General features: G+C 42.9%; 1 long non-coding RNA gene and 1 pseudogene across 1 annotated transcript in view; both read right to left on the bottom strand.

Moving 5' to 3' along the window:
* Positions 1-7,470, bottom strand: part of LOC108299526 — a 16,876-nt gene extending 9,406 nt beyond the window's left edge. Inside the window, exons 1-2 of the long non-coding RNA XR_001823005.1 lie at positions 7,459-7,470; positions 825-830 (exon numbers count right to left, since the gene is read on the bottom strand). This is a non-coding gene — a long non-coding RNA (uncharacterized LOC108299526). The remainder of the gene's footprint in view (positions 1-824; positions 831-7,458) is intronic.
* Positions 7,471-10,427: 2,957 nt separating this feature from the next.
* LOC119470111 lies at positions 10,428-10,481 on the bottom strand (annotated as a pseudogene).
* Between the last annotated feature and the right edge of the window lie 6,650 nt (positions 10,482-17,131).

The following is a 17,131-nucleotide window of genomic DNA, read 5'->3' as shown; positions in this document are numbered from 1 at the left end:
TGAGAAGGAGTCTTGCCTCTGTCACCCAGGCTGGAGTGCAATGGCACGATCTCAGCTTGCTGCAACCTGCACTTCCCAGGCTCAAGGGATTCTCCTGTCAGCCTCCAGAGTAGTTGCGATAACAGGCACCCACCACCATGCCTGGCTAACTTTTGTATTTTTTGTATAGAGGGGGTTTCACCATGTTGGCCAGGCTGGTGTCGAACTCCTGACCTCAAGTGAGCTGCCTACCTCAGCCTCCCAAAGTGCTGGGATTACAGGCCTGAGCCACAGCGCCTGGCCTAGACATGCTTTTAAAACTAAGTGTTCAATACTGGAAAAATAAATAAATACAGTGAAACACTACAAAACTATTAAAAATTTTGACAAAAAAATTGATAGCAACATGGGAAATATGTATAAAGTTAAATGAAACAAAATTCAGAATACAAAATTGTATCTATACTTTGATTACAACTATGTCAAATACAATCTATAAATACAATTTTAAAACCTGGAAGAAAATATTCTAAAATATTTATAGCAGATATTTCTGGTTCCCCAGTATTATTTATTATACAAGTGATTTACAAATATATCAAAGGCAAAAGAGGGAGCAATCATCTTCCAGTAAACATTTTTAAAGACTTTGAAGATTCCTCCTCCATTTGAGTATTTGTTTCTTTTTGCTTTTCTTCTGTGGGAAAGAGGAAGCAGAGTATCTTGGCTTCAGGAAGTGATGTCAAACATCTTAACCAATTCTAAGTGCTAGGAAGACAAATTAAGAGCTTCTCTTTAATTGGATGTAATGGGTTAAACAAGGCCACCAGTGGCTGAGATGGAACCAAGTCCTGAGGGGTCCCAGAGACGGCAGCTTTGGTGTTAAGCAGCCCTAAAGGTCAGCACCACCCTCTGGGATGGGCTTTTGATTCTATATCAAGTTTCAGGGCTGTGCTACAAAGAAACTTTCTAATCCAAACCTGAGCATGCGATTGGGTTTAGAGAATGTTGATATAAGGAAGAAAGGTATAGGATTTTACCTTAAGGATTTATTCCTTTAAAAATAATCAGCAACCAAAGAGTTCTCCCTGGGTGCCAGGCACATTATTAAGCATTTCACATATAATTAACTTGCTAATAAGCCGGTGAAATAGATTTTGTTATCACAATCATCTTCACTTTGCAGATGAGGAAAGTGAGGTACAGAGTGAGATTAAGTAATTGATTCAATGTCACACAGCTTATACAGGTAGAGCTGAGACTTGAACCGAGACAGTTTGACTCCATCATCTATGCTCCTAACCACTACACTATGTTGTTTCTCAAGATCTAAGATTATTATTTGCTAGGTAATTGTGAATTCCAAACACACCTTAAATTAAACCGTGCATTTGGAGCAAATGTTTGCAGTACATTGCAACCTCCTCATGACAGCATAATAATTGCACAAGCAGCATTTGAGCGGTGGGAAAGCCCAGTAAAGACTGAATCACCAAGTGACAACAAATGTCACAGTCACTTAACACATTCAGTATTTCATCTGGGCTTCCAGCATAAGGTTGAGATGATTTTATAAGCAGCAATTGAGCACTTCCTTGGAAGCAGAAAGACCAGTCTACTCTCTTTCCTAAGTATTTTGAAACCTACACACCTACCTCCATCCCCATTACTAATAATGATCCTGTTCAGGCTACCAATGAGGTCTCTCATCTGAATTACTCCAAAGCCTCCCAACTAAGTCCAAAGTGCCTTGGTTCATTCGAGTAAGCCTGAAGACAAAGTAAGAAAAAAAATATGGGCCGGGCGTGGTGGCTTATGCCTGTAATCCCAGCACTTTGGGAGGACAAGGGGGGTGAATCACCTGGGGTCAGGAGTTCAAAATCAGCATAGCCAACATATTGAAAACCCAGCTCTGCTAAAAATACAAAATTAGCCAGGCATTGGTGGCACATGCCTGTAATCCCAGCTATTTGGAAGGCTGAGGCAAGATAATTACTTGAACCTGGGAGGCAGAGGTTGCAGTGAGCTAAGATTGCACCATTGCACTCCAGCCTGGGCAACAAGAGTGAAACTTTGTCTTAAAAAAAAAAAGAGAGAGCTAGAGAAAGAATATGGAAGGATGATGTTATAACAGGCATAGCAAGAATTTCCTTATCTAGTCATGGGGCAAAATTTGAGTGACAACATGCCTCAGTTCATCCTAAAAGACACAAACCTCCACCCTCAGCTTCCCTGAAGAGCTAAGATATGGAACCAACTTAAATGTCCATCAATGAATGAATGGATAAAGAAAATGTGGTATATATATATCTATGTTTACATAGATATATATATACACAATAAAATACTATTCAGCCATAAAGAAATGGAATTCTATCATTTGCAGCAAGAGAAATGAGCATGGAGAACATTATAAAAATGGAGGACACCAGAGTGTTCTATGGAGGACACTATAAAAAGTGAAATAAGCCAAGAAAGACAAATATTGCATGCTCTGTGCAAGAAAGACAAATATTGCACGTTCTCACTCATATGTGAGAGCTAAAAATGTTGATGTCATGGAGGAACAGAGTAGAATGATAGTTATCAGAGGCTGGAAAGCAGCTGTTGGGGGATATAGAGGTTGTTTATGGGTAAAAACATACAGTTAGATTGAAAGAATAAGTTCCAGTGTTTCATAGCACCATAGGGTATCTATAGTTAGCAATAATTTATTGTGTATTTCAAAATAGCTAGAAGAAGCCGGGTGCGGTGGCTCACACCTGTAATCCCAGCACTTTGGGAGGCCAAGACGGACAGCTCACCTGAGGTTGGGAGTTCAAGACCAGCCTGACCAACATGGAGAAACCCCTACTTTATTAAAAATACAAAACTAGCCGGGCATGGTGGCACATGCCTGTAATCTCAGCTACTTGGGAAGTTGAGGCAAGAGAATCACTTGAACGTGGGAGGCGTAAGTTGTGGTGAACCGAGATCACGCCATTGCACTCCAGACTGGGCAACAAGAGCGAAACTCTGTCTCAAAAAAGAAAAGAAAAGAAAAATAGCCAGAAGAGAACATTTGGAATGTTTCCAACACAAATAAATAAAAAGTGTTTTAGATGATGGATATTCCGGTTTCCCTCATTTGAACATTACACATGTATCAAAATATTACATGTACCCTTAAAATATGTACAGTTACCATGTATCAACTTAAACAATTGTTAAGTCAGAGAAAAACATATTGGTGAATATGTGTTAGTCAGCACTCCAGCAACACACAATCTATTGAAGAGATAAACATGAATATAGTTTACCACAAGGCTCATTGGTATACAAAATGCAAAATAAAAACATGTACTGATGCTTATTAGACTCAAGCCACTCTTCTAAGGGCTTTATATGTACTCCCCTTCTTATCTGCAGTTTTGCTTTCCATGATTTCACTTACCAATAGTCAACTGTGGTCTAAAACTATTAAGTGAAAAATTTCAGAAATAAACAATTAAAAGTTTGAAGTTACACACTCTTCTGAGTAGCATAATGAAATCCCATGCTATCCTGCTCTCTTCTGTCCAGGATGTGAATCATCCCTTTGTCCAGCTTATCCACATGCTACCTGCCTGTTAGTCACTTAATCAGATCAAAACAACACAGTACAATATGTATAGGGTTCAGTACTACCCAAGGTTTCAAGCATCCACTGGGGGTCTTGGAACATATCACTCACAGATTAGAGGGGACTACCGTATTAATTTATTTAATCCTCACAATGAATCTTGAAATATGTACTAGTATTGTCTATATCTTTCAGAATAAACTGATGCTCAGAGAGGTTAAATATGTTGCCCAGTATTGCACAGCCCGAAGAAGTAGATGAATTGGAAAATGCAGGAGGAAATATTTGTTTAATGAAGGATCTGAAAAAGCATCACATCATGGAAAAATGGGTTTTGAGCTAGATCTTCAGGTCAAGTAGTTATGTAACATGCTAGGGGGCAGGTGGCATATTCTAGATTACAGAATAGCTTGAGCAAGACATAGAAGTGGATTTTCAGGGAACAAGGAATAGTCACATGTGGCTGTTGTGTATGCCTACACCCTGGCCGTGAGGTGGGATTTAAGTGGGTGGGTATGTTGGGAATTACGACTGGGCAAATGGTCATGAGCTCAATTGTGGAGGGTCTCTAGCAGCCCACCCAGCTTTCAGTGCCTCCCATAGCTTCATAGATGTTCTGTAATCTTCCATTCCTAGTCAACCTGGGTACTTCTGGTGAAGTTAACCCCACACCCACGTGCAGAGTAGCTCCTGATTTGCTTAAGCCCATCAACACTTTCCATTCCCCTGGCCACAAGATGGGTGTGAGGTTGGGCCTGTGACCCAACCCTATCCAATCAAGTGAATGTTAGAACTCTTGCCCAGCATTCTGGGACAGAACTCTCTCTCTCTTTCTCTCTCCCTTTGAAAGTGTGGAAGTGTCTAGTCCACAAGCTGTGGCCTTTTTCTTGCAAGCATAGGACCAGCCAGCCTCAGTACAGAAAGAAGCTGGCACCTCAGGAGGCATGGCAGGGCGACATAAAGAAACTTAGTCCTTGGTCACATCATTGAGTCAGTTCTCTCACCTCTGGACCTTCCTGTTACATGAACCTGGAAAGCATGTTTTTGTTGAGTTTTGTTTGTTTGTTTGAGATAGGGTCTCACTTTGTTGTCTAAATTGGAATACAGAGGCATGATCATGGTTCACTGCAAACTCTACTTCCCAGGCTCAAGTGATCCTCCCATCTCAGTCTCCCAGCTAGCTGGAACTACAGGCACATGCCACCTTGCCCGGCTAATTTTTATGTTTTTTGTAGATACAGGGTTCTACACTGTTGCCCAGGCTGGTCTCAAACTCCTGAGCTCAAATGATCTGTGTGCCTCAGCCTCCCAAAGTGCTGGGATTACTGGCGTGAGTCACCGTGCCCAGAGGGTAAATTTTCTATTTAAGCAGTGTGAGTCAGGCTTTTTGTTACTTGCAATATAAAGTCTTCAATAGTAGGATGTGTGAGGGGTTTTGTGTTTATTTGTTTTTTGAGAATGAGTCTCACTCTGACGCCCAGGCTGTAGTGCAGTGGCACAATCTCAGCTCACTGCAACCTCTGCCTTCCAGCTTCAAGCAATTCTGGTGCCTCAGCTTCCCAGGTAGCTGGGATTACAGGTACGCGTCACCATGCCCAGCTAATTTTTGTATTTTTAGTACAGAGGGGGTTTCGCTATGTTGGCCAGGCTGGTCTTGAACTCCTGGCCTCAAGTGATTCACATGCCTGGGCCTCCCAAAGTGCTGGGATTACAGACATGAGCCACTATGCCTGGCCAGGAAGTGTGGTTTTAAACCATTGTTCTAGTAAGTAGTTTAAAGAGCTTATTCCTCGGCCACGTGGAGGGTAAATTAGTTGGCAAATCCCAATACAAGGAGATGGCTGGAGACTACTGCAATATGCCCAGTGAGAATCAGTGCAGGCAGGAGTTAAAAGTCAATGGTAGACAGAGAGAGAAGATTTGAAAGAAGAAGCATTTGTGCAAAACTTATATAAAATGGGCTGTTAAATTTAGCTGGGATAGAAAGCTCCATTTGTTCTATTTAATCCCACTGCAATAAAGGATTGTTTGAAAAAAAATAACTTCTAAGATTATATCAGATCCCTGAAGTCTGTTTACTACTCTCAGCCCTAAGAGAAAAAAAAAAAAGGCCAGGGATGGTAGCTCACGCCTGTAGTCCCAACTACTCAGGAGGCTGAGGCAGGAGAATAGCTTGAACCTGGGAGGCAGAAGCTGCAGTGAGCTCAGATCACACCATTGCACCCAGGCTGGGCAACAGAGTGAGACTCCATCTCAAAAAAAAAAAAAGAAAAGAGAATTACCTCCATTAATTATTTTTTCATTATCCAGTTTAACTTCATATTGCTCATTCATTCATTAAATCCCATATTCCATGCTAAATAGTTCATCTTTCCAGGTATTTCTGCCGTTCAAATGTGTACAGCCTAATGTCATATCCCTCAAAGTCATCAAGTAACTCAGTCCTACCTACTTAGCTCCTTCAAATCTTTCTTCACCTATTAGATCCTTTCATTCCTCTGCACATAAGGAACCATACTAACATGTATTCCCTCTGTTCTGTTTCAAAGCTCTTTAGTGGCAATAGCCCAGTGTGTACAATCTACTCCATGTGTCCTGACTCGGCAGGAAATGGGGAGTGGGAGAGCAGGCAATGCAATTCTGTAGGTCAAACAGAAGGCTAGGATGGGTGCCATTATTGTATTGGGCTTGGAGTGAGAGGAGCAAGTTTGCAGCCTATCTGTGCTCAGCTGCATGACTTGGGACAAGCCACTTGACCTTCTGAATCTTAGTATCTTCAGTTATAATACATGAATGAGTTTTAGCCTATAAGGGGCCCAGGTCTATCTTATATTCTTCCTTTATACCCGCTCCCCTATTCCCTAAGGAGAATGAGGGCTGAGATGAATGAATCAAAGGCTTGTTCCTGAGCCAAGTGGCGAGGAGTATGGTCTTACCCTCTAAAGAATTATAATCTCTTTGAATTGCAAATCCCTCATGGCCAGTAACTCAGGATAGGTCCTGGGCTACTCTAGCCTAGGAGCTATGCTGCTCTGATTAAGTAAAAAAATAAGCCAGGCCTGCTATAGGCTTAGAAAGAATCTTCTTTTCCTCTCCTTTGTTTATCTCATAGTTTCTTGAACCAGCCTCTCCTTGGACCCAGGGCAGAAAAACAGAAGGCTGAGAATTAAGTAAAGCTTGGTGGCAGGCAAGTAAAGCTTGGAGCCTACTGACCACATTGCTGCCTCTGCTCTGTCACTGGGAGCCCTCCAACCTGTCCAGCCTGAGTCCCGGCCATGCCCCGGGGCTGAGGGGCAAAAGACCTTGCCTTGGCTTCAGCACATGCCTTTGGGGACAGAGGCAAGGCAGTATGGAGCTTCAAGCTTTCAGCTTCTCCTAGTCTTTTTCCACCTCAATAGAACTAATCCTAATAGCATCATCTTATAGGATTGTTATGACAATGTTATGAGATCATCTAAGAGAAAATGTTTTGAAAACTATTCAAAAATGGAAAGTAATAATCTTGAATTCTAAATTCTTCCTATTTTAGTTTCCTCATCTGTTAATTGTAGTTTAAAAAAAAAATACTCATGAGTCTTTGAGGGACTGCTAGAGAAAAAATGTTGTTGTTGTTGTTTAAAAAAAAAAAAAAAATGGCAATCCAGGCCAGGCTCAGTGGCTCATGCTATAATCCCAGCACTTTGGGAGGGCAAGGCGAGTGGATCACCTGAGGTCAGGAGTTCAGGACCAGTCTGGCCAACATGGTGAAACCCTATGAAAAATACAAAAATTATCTGGACATGATGATGTGCGCCTTTAGTCCTACCTACTTGGGATTGAGGCAGGAGAATCACTTGAACCGAGGAGGCAGAGGTTGCAGTGAGCCCAGATTGCACCACTGCACTCCAGTCTGGGAGACAGAGCAAGACTCCATCTTAAAAAAAAGAAAAAGGCAATTTATAGTCATGGAAATTATTTCATTTTAACTTTATTAACAGTTTTGGCCTTGAAATTCTCTATAAAATAAATATACTGTTAGACCTCTTATAGGCCTTATGCCTATTAATAATCTTGTAAATCTTTCAGAAAATAGGGCCACCCATTTACTATAATCTCTCTTTAAGAAGATATAGTTGGTTTTATTCTTAACAATGTGTAACTGTTTCATTTTAGATTCCTTGTAATTATACAAGTCCTAGCAGTAATAAGCCTCTTCTGAGTCACAGTGTCTCTACCCCACCAGCAAGATTGGTCCATCTATTCAGTAGTTCACATATATTGTATGGTGTACCATTGATGACCCTCATACAGTTCACAAGCAGAAAGCATGGCCCGGCCCCGTAGGAGCTATACTCCAGGGAGCTGGCATTGATCTTATAAATATGAACAGATATAAATCTCAGCCAATCTCCTACATATGTTCCAAACATCATGTCTTCTCTAACATAAAGAACTAGACATGTTGGGGCTTTAAATAAGGTCTAATTTCCTGAAAGCACAGCCAGCATTTCAGGGGGAAAAAATAAAAACAAAAAACTTAAAGACTGGAAATTCTATTTAAAAAACCCAGGAGTTTTTCTATCTTTAAGGCAGTAGATGACTGGATGCGTAAAGATAATTATACTGGACTGGAAGTAAAAAGCAGCCAAATAACTGTACGACTAAGAGCAGATCTCACCAAAGCCTCAGCATTATTATAATGCAGGTGTTGCTACATTCCGTCTTCCTTCCTCAAGGGGTGCCTTTGCTGAGCCCTGGTGCTATCAAAGGGCTGAGTCTTTCCCTCTGGTTTTTTTTTTTTTTTTTTTTTTTAAATGGAGGCTCACTCTGTCACCCAGGCTAGAGTGCAGTGGTTGTGATCTGAGCTCACTGCAACCTCCGCCTCCTGGGTTCAAACAATTCCCCTGCCTCAGCCTCCTGAATAGCTGGGATTACAGGCATATGCCACCATGCCTGGCTAATTTTTGTATTGTTAGTAGAGACGGGGTTTCACCACGTTGGTAAGGCTGGTCTCGAACTTCTGACTTCAGGTGATCTGCCCGCCTTGGCCTCCCAAAGTGCTGGGATAACAGGCATGAGCCACTGCGCTTAGCAGGGCTACGTTTTTCTCTATTCAATCTCTGCACCTCTAACTGGAGGATTTCAGGGGATTCCACATCACAGCCTACACCAGAGCTGGAAAGAAAGAGATTGGGCACACATTGCCCCTTGCCCTGGCCACCCCGATGACCACATGACCTGGCAAATGCACACATGAAGCCCAATGCTCGGAGCTGGCACCATCCAGGAGGAGAATCACAGTGTCAGAGGATAGCGTAGACCTTCTGGCTCCTGTCACCTGCCCTCATGCCACATAAAGAGAAAGCAGCAAGGTACAGGCCTCCCAGGAAGGCATTGATTCCAACCTTTCTCTGTCATTTGTCCCACATTTGCTTTTTAAGTAGGCAGACTAGGCCGGACCCTCCTGACTAAGTATACACTGGTGAACAAAAAGAGTTCCTGCCTGACCAGGTCCCAGAGCAAAGGTGAGGATGAATCCTTCCATTCAGGTTTAAGCTTCTCACCAAAAGAGATCCAGACCTCTTGTTTCCTCACTAGTGGATCTTAAGGGCATCTCTGCCTTCACACAAACACTGATATCTAATACTCAAAACATTCCTTTTTCTCAGTATAATGTTACTGGTAAGTGAATTTTTTTACATATTAGCCCTGCCCTTTTTACATGGGGGTGCACTGGGCTTCTTCCTGCTAGTTTGAGGCCAAATGTTCACTCTGTAATCCAAATAAATTGACACTACAAATTCTTTGAAGACAGCTTTTGCCTGAAAGAGGAGTTTCATTTTCCCAATGCCCCAACCTCAATTAGCATTTTAGGGTACAGAGGGAAAATCTGGAAATTTTCTGTGTAGGAACTCAAAATGATTACTTGACTAAATTTGCATTTCTGAGACAAGCATTTGTAATAACCCCTAAATAAATTATAAATTTATTGAATCAATGAGATTTTGACAGATTTCTATTTTGTGGGTGGAGATGAGGAAGACTCCTTGAGGCTGAGGGACCTGCAGGAGGTGACTCTGCTCACGCAGACTCTTGACCTTTCACCCAGGATGGCTTGGGCATGCGGTTAACAGGCTCCTAAACCTGCCTGGAGCAATACAAAAACAAACATCAAATTTTCTGCACAGACTGAAGGGCTGAGGTGTTCCAGCAACCCACATTACAGAATGCAATTTCAATCCCAACTAACCATATCAGTAAATCATTCTAAAGTCACCTGGGGCAGTGTATTGCAAATTGACAGCCACTGCCCACTCAATTTAATAGGCAATTACCAGTGTTTCTAAAAATGAGGAAAACAGTATACTAGAAAATATTAGAATACATTGCACATCATGAAGGTAAGTATTTTTTATGAAATACATAGCTCAGGTAGGTAGATAGGTAATGTAACCTTACTGTGGGCTGGATCATAATATACAATGCATTTCTACTATGCTCTTTGTCAAAGTAGACAAACAATGGCCAAGGTGTGCTCTCATTATTTAGTCCCCCCTTTCTTTTTTCGCCCTGTTGCCCAGGTTGCAGTGCAACGGCATGATCTCAGCTCACTGCAACTTCCATCTTCGGAGTTCAAGCGATTCTCCTGCCTCAGCCTCCTGAGTAGCTGGGATTACAGGTGCGCACCACCACACCTGGCTAATTTTTTGTATCTTTAGTAGAGGTGGGGTTTCACCATGTTGGCCAGGCTGTTCTCAAACTCGTGACCTCGTGATCTGGCCACCATGGCCTCCTAAAGTGCTGGGATTATAGGGGTAAGCCACGGCACCCAGCCCTAGTCCTCCTTCTTTCTTTTAAATTTTTTTCAATGGAACTTTCCAGCAAAAACAGCTAGACAAATTCTAAAAGAGCTGTAACACTTCTTTAAAAAAAAAAAAAAAAAAACTCTTCTTTTTCAGGGCTGCCAAATAAACGGTGTGCTTCAGTTCTTATTCCCTTGCATCCATAGTCCCCAGAGATATCAAACAGCCTCTGCATAGCCATCAGGGTTTTACCTGCCTTGAAGGGATGATTGCAAGACATATATTACTTTTTAAGATGGGAACGGCCTGTGTAAAATGAGAGCCATTCATGAAAATTCCACACATTTTGTAGAACTTGAACTGATCACACACCATTTTTCTTTTTCTGGTCAAGGTAGTAAGTAGTTTTCAGGATTTGGCCTAAGATTCATCAGCGTCCCATGCATCATGACACCCTCTATTGATAGGCTTCTAAAACTCTGTGTATTTGCACAGGCCCTCTTTGGACGGTGAGCTAGACTGACCTCATGACCCTCCAGTCTATGCAGTGGCTGAGAATGACCCACTCCCAGCAACCCTGCTGCAGCCAACGGGTTAATCCTCCCTGAGCTGAAGCCTGACATGGTGTGAACCACAACCTCCCCCTCACAGCTGTTTTAGCATTTCATGCGCCTGACAAGAAGCATTTACGTCTGACCTAAACCTCACCTGTTGCAACGTGACTCCATTCATTCACTCTGTCACCAGAGTAATGGTCACCAGATATTTCTGGAGCCCCTGCAATGGGCTTGTCATTACATGAGGTGCTGCAGAGCTCACAGTCCTGCCACAGAGACAACACGCTCATAAATCACAATGCCAGGCCACATGTGCAGCAAAGGCCATGAGGCTCTAGGTGTGCAGTGAGGGGACAAAGAGAGTTGGCCTTGGAAGGTCTGGTGTGGCTCCTAAAGATGCTGGTTATGACTTGCAGTCATCTAAGTGCGGATGGAAAACAGATGGTATCTTCTTCCTAAGAGTGACACTCCCTAAACTTCTCTTTTGACTCTTGATGAAATATTCTCAATGAACTTTTCTTTTTATATCCAATTTTTAGTCCTTCCAGAAATTTTATTGTCAAAGTCTGTTAATTTTCTGTCTCTCCTTGCTGTGGGTTGAATGTTGTGTCTCTCCAAAATTCATTGGTTAAAATCCTAAACCCCAAGTATAATGGTATGAGGAGGTGGGGCCTTTAAGAGGTGATCAGGTCATGAAGGTGGAGCCCTCATGAATTGATTTAGTGCCATTATAAAAAAGATCCCCGTGAGACTGAGAGACCCTTGCCCCTTCTGCCATATGAGGATACATAAAAGACAGTGTCGATGAACCAGGAAGGAGGGTCCTCAGCAGATGCTGAATCTGCCATTGATTTTGAATTTCTCAGCCTCAGAACTGTGAAAAATAAATTTCTATTACTTATGAGTTATCCATGTTATGGCATTTTGTTATAGCAGCCCAAACAGACGGAGACTCTCCCTGTATAATCTAAGTTCTATGAAAGTAAGGATTTTGTCTATTTTGTTCCTTGCTCTACCTTCAGCATCTAGTACAGTGCCTGGCAATAAACATTTGTTCAACAAATGTATGAGCCTATTTTCTATGGGCTTCATTAGGCTGAGATGGGGATGTGGGGCTGATGTTTAAAGTGGGTTCCTTTTATAAATAATGAAACCAACATCTCAAGCTCTCCTTCCTACCCACAGTTGTAGGACCTCCATGCCCTCCAGGTCTCTCCTGATTGCTTCTGAGCATCCTTGGAGATGTTTTCGGGGTGCTCAGGAACAAGCTGCTGAAGATGTGGCCACCTCACTGGAGACTTCAACAAGCTCAGTAGGTTCTGTGATCTCTGAAGCCCTCTGTGCCTCACGGCATGGCTATAAGCCATGAAGAAAGGGAAAGAACACCTTCTTCTCGCCTTGTGTAATCTGTTGCCACACAGGCACCAAAGCAGTATGACACTGTGCCTTGTATTTGGAAGTTTTGTAATGAAAATACTTCCCATATTTACTTACATGTCTTATTTATTATTCCTCAACCTCCCTCACTGCTAAAGGAGTAGCAGTGTGACACAAATCCGTGACTCCAAACAAAATACCCTGAGGAGAACTTTCCTGCCCCATAAAATGCAGAACCACATAAGAAAAGACTTTGATCCGTTAAACTCTCCCTTCTCCTTGTTTGAAAGAAAGACATAATGCCCAGAGGCGCATCAGCTATCTTGCAATCATGGAGTGATCATCACATGGAAGAATGTCATGATGTTAATGACTACCACAGGGTAGAAAGCAGGAAGGAGCCTGTGTCCCTGCTGTCATCATTGAACCCTGCAGAGCCTTCACCTAACCACCCTGGACATTTTCCTCTGTGTGAGAAAAATAAAGCTCTATCCATTAGGCATTTGTTAGGTTTGTTCTTATTTGCAACTAAACACTTTACTAACTACTAAAAAGATGTACCGCTGTGGGTCAGAAACACTTTAGGCCGGGCGCGGTGGCTCACGCCTGTAATACCAGCACTTTGGGAGGCCGAGCAGGGCAGATCACGAGGTCAGGAGCTCGAGACCAGCCTGGCTAACATAGTGAAACCCCATCTCTACCAAAAATACAAAAATTAGCTGGGTGTGGTGGCACTCACCTGTAGTCCCAGCTACTCAGGAGGCTGAGGCAGGACAATCAGTCGAACCTGGGAGGCAGAGGTTGCAGTGAGCTGAGACTACACGATTGCACTCCAGCCTGGGTGACAGAGCGAGCCTCTGTCTCAAAAAGAAAAAAGCTACTTTAACCAATGTGATTATGGAAGTCTTCTCTAAGGAGATGACATTTTAGTTGAGACCTAACTGATAAAAATGAGCCAGCCATGTAACCCGGGAAAAAAAATCCAGGCAGGAAAAAATAGCAAGTGCAAAAGCCTTTAGACAGAAATAGGTCAGCCCATGTTCAAGGAACAGAGAAGATGTGCCTGAAGCACCATGAATGAGGGGGATTTCAACCATGGTGGAAGCCCTAGTGGGAGGGGGCTAGACCCTGGGGAAGCTTGTAAACCTGCACAAAACTCTGATATTTTTGTTATTGTTGTTTTTGTTTTTGTTTTTGTTTTTTCCTGAGACAGAGTCTTGGTCTGTCGCGAGGCTGGAGTACAGAGGCACGATCTCAGCTCACTGCAATCTCTGCCTCCTAGATTCAAGCAATTCTCCTGCCTCAGCCTCCCAAATAGCTGGGACTACAGGTGATCACCAATATGCCCAGCTAATTTTTTTGCGTTTTTAGTAGAGATGGGGTTTCACCATGTTGGCCAGGATGGTCAAACTCCTGACCTCATGATCTGCCCTTGTTGGCCTCCCAAAGTGCTGGGATTACAGTCATGATCCACAGAGCTGGCCTCTAAATTTTATTTTAATACCAAGGAGGAGATTTGAGATGGATGAATTTGAGATATGTTTTGGCAGTAAACTCTTCAACAGGACTCACTGATGGAGCAAATGTAGAATAACGGGAAAAGACTTACAGGTGACTCCTGGATCTTTGTTCTGAACAACTGTGTGGAAGACGGAGCCACTGCATGAAGGGGGATGAAGGTAAGAGGTCCAGGTCGAAAAAGGAAGGGAATGCTGAATCCATTGTATTTTATGTGACGTTTGAGATGCCCACTACAATTGCAAGTGGCAGTGTCATATGGGAAGCTGGATACGTGAATCTGAAGCTCCAGGGAGAAATGAGGACTGGAGACAGACATTTTGGAACTATCCACATACAGATGGCATTTAAGTCATGGGTCTGGATGTGATTTCTTAACCAGATAATATAGATAAAGGAGTTGAGGCCAGGTGCAGTGGCTCACACCTGTAATCCCAGCACTTCGGGAGGCTGAGGCAGGAGGATTGCTTGAAGCCAGGAGCTGGAGACCAGCCTGGGCAACATAGTGAGATGCTGTCTCTACAAAAAATAAAAATAATTAGCTGGGTGTTGTCGTGCACACCTGTGGTCCCAACTACTCGGGAAGCTGAGGCAGGAGGAGAGCTTGAGCCCAGGAGTTTAAGGCTGCAATGAGCCAAGATGATGCTCCCCTTCCAGACCGGGACACAGAGCAAGAACCCATCTCAAAAAAAAAAAAAAAAAAAATTGTTCAGGCCTGGGATCCTTCAACATTTAGACTTAGAATGGAAGTGACAGAACCAGTAAAGGAGATAAAGAAGCATCCAGGGAAGCAAAACAAAATTAGGGAGCTTTGAGAAGAAGCTTTAAGAAAGAGAGAGTGATTGGCTCTGTTGAATGATGCTACAAGTCTGAAAACAACAACAACAACAACAACAACAACAACAAAAACCATTAAAGAGCTGTTGGAGTGAACTTGTAGGGTGTGTTTGGTTATCTTGCTAAGAGCAGTTTCAGAAGAGAGGAGAAAGGAGAAGGGGAAGTCTCGTTTTTGTGGAATCAAGACCAAACGGGAGATGAGGAAAGGAAGTACAGGCATCTCCTTAGTACGGAGTAATTTCACTATGCAAGGAAGCAGGAAAAATGGGGCAGCAGCTGCAGGGTGTTTGGGTTAATAGAGGATTTAGGAAGAGTTTTTAGTTAGAGGACAGATCCCACAGCACTGTCTACACAGTAACATAAGCTGTGCAGAGTGAAGTGGAGGGTTTGATAATTATTGAGCTCCTACTGTATATTAGGCACTTTACAAATTCCCATTAATTCCTCTCAATAAGGCTGTGAGGTGGAAATTTTTATCCTCTTTATAGAAATGAAGGAGGCAATATAATATATTGGTTAGTACTTCAAATTTGAGTACAACAAAGTCAGAGCTCACTGCTTGTCAACTGTGTGAACTTGACCAGTTGCTTAGCTCTCATTGCCTCACTTTCCGCATCTGAAAACTGAGAATAAAAAGAGTACTTACCTCACATGATTGCTATGAGGATTAAATAAAAGAATCCATCTAAACAGGTAGCCTAAGGCCTCACACATGGTAAGTGCTCAGTAAATATTAGTTCTTTTCAGAGATGAGGAACAAGAACCTCAGAGGCGATATCCATTTATTTAACAAATATGTCGAGCTTCTACTTTCTGTTAAGTACTGTGTGAGGCCAGAGAGGCTGGAGGCAAGATAAGCATCCTTGTCTTCATAACAATCACTAACATGTACTATGTGCCAGGCCATGAAGGCTTCATCGTGAGCAACAAAAGCAGAATCTGCCTTGCTCCATTTTGTCTTTTTATTATGTCATCCTTCCCAGGGGTATCGTTTTGCAAGAAGAATGAAACCCAAGTCTAATGAAATAATCCTGTTGTATGACGATGTGTTATTGAAAGGAAAACATTAGAGATGATGAATAAACTCTCTTGCTTTCTCTACTATTTCCCCAAGATCATATGGGAAACAGATTTTAGGGATTAGTTTCCTGTACTTCCTGACTTGTTTCCCCTTCCCTGGTTTCTTCCCAGGTTGTTTAATTAATGAAGGACGCAAATGTGGCTGGCACCATGTTACATACTGTGTGCTATCAAAAATAAGTGTTGTGAGCTGAACTATGACAACATGCCCTCCAAATTCCTCTGCTAAAGTCCTAACCTCCTAGTACATCACAATGTGACTGTATTTGGAAAAAAAGAGCCTTTAAAAAAATAGTTAAGTGAGGCCGGGTGCAATGGCTCATGCCTGTAATCTTAGCACTTTGGGAGGCTGAAGCAGGCGGATTACCTGAGGTCAGGAGTTCAAGACCACCCTGGCCAACACGAGGAAACCCCATTTCTACTAAAAATACAAAAATTAGCTGGCATGGTGGCTGGCACTTGTAATCTCAGCTACTCAGGAGGTTGAAGCAGGAGAATCACTTGAACCCAGGAGGCGAAGGTTGCAGTGAGCCAAGATTGCACCACTGCAATCCAGCCTGAGCAACAGAGCCAGACTCCATCTTTAAAAAAAAAAAAAAAAAAGATAGTTACGTGAAAACGAGGTCATACAGGTGCAGCCTAATCCCATCTAGCTGTGTGCTTATAAGAAGAAGAGATTAGGACACAGACAAACATAAAGGGAAGATGATGTGAAGACACAGATAAAAGACGGCCATCTGCAGCCAAGGAGAGAGGCCATGGGAGAAAAGAGCCCTGCCAACACCTTGATCTCGGATTTGTAGCCTCCAGAACTGTGAGAAAATTAATTTCTGCCACCCAGCCTGTGGTCTTTTGTGGTGGCCACTCTAGCACACTAATATACAAATAAAACGGACCCTTGGCCTGTGAGATGTCACAGGGATGTGGGGGACATGGGATATGCTCATGACTAACCGTCGAGCAAGACAGGGCAATCGCATTGACCCTATAACTGAGACCAAGTGTGGTCAAGCGGGTGGACGCAGATTGAGGCTGTGTGGAGCGAACGGTGCACAAGAAGCAAGTGCAGCTCCTTTTTCAAGACACTTTAGGTGGACTCGAGACGACAGAACCAGCACAGCAGCCTGAGAAGGGAGGGAAGGCCAAGAAAGTTGTTTTTGTCTTTGAAGAGGGGGAAGATTAGAAGTTGTAAATGAGTCAAAGGGAGGAAGGAAAATATTGAAGGCAGGAAAGAAGATAGCTGGCAAAGAAAGTTCGTGAAGGAGAGCAGAGTCCTAGGATTTAGTGCCTGCTGGTGGCGGGAGAGTTTGGGGTGGTAAGGTCAGCATTGGAGAGACTGTAGGACGCTTTCGACGTGAGAGTGTAGGACCACAGGGAAGAGATTAGGAGATGCAGGTGCC

The sequence above is a fragment of the Cebus imitator genome, unplaced genomic scaffold, assembly GCF_001604975.1.
Source record: "Cebus imitator isolate Cc_AM_T3 unplaced genomic scaffold, Cebus_imitator-1.0 Scaffold22, whole genome shotgun sequence".
In the NCBI taxonomy this organism is placed as follows: Eukaryota; Metazoa; Chordata; class Mammalia; order Primates; family Cebidae; genus Cebus; species Cebus imitator.
This window is presented reverse-complemented; position numbering and strand designations above follow the sequence as displayed.